Here is a 450-nt window from a genome sequence, read left to right on the forward strand (position 1 = left end):
ATAATCTTATCACCTCTAGTTTGAGACCATATTATAACAGGCGGCATCTCTCCTAGTTAGGTCAAGTCACGCCAAACATCATGAACATCCCTTGCATTGACGAATAAAGAACGGCGTCAACGTAACCGGCTTGCTCCACTTGCCGGAACCAAACCGCGAGGATTGAACCGACTAGAAAACTTGTGTGGCAGCAGAGATCTACGACGCTACAGGAGGGAGGTGCATCGAACGGAAGGTTCTGGAAGTCACGCGAACAGAAACGGCCTTGCAATGATAAAACAACAGTGCAATGTTCTACTGGAAACGAGGATGTAAATTCTAAAATAATTTTTCGACATTTCTAGCAATAGTGGGGACGAACGCGGTCTTTAGCAATGGTGTTTGTTTGTAGTGTCCTTCACTAACTAATGTGCAATTCTATTGATATCTTATTATTATAAGGGCAAATTT

The sequence above is a fragment of the Penaeus monodon genome, chromosome 22 (assembly GCF_015228065.2).
Source record: "Penaeus monodon isolate SGIC_2016 chromosome 22, NSTDA_Pmon_1, whole genome shotgun sequence".
NCBI lineage: Eukaryota > Metazoa > Arthropoda > Malacostraca > Decapoda > Penaeidae > Penaeus > Penaeus monodon.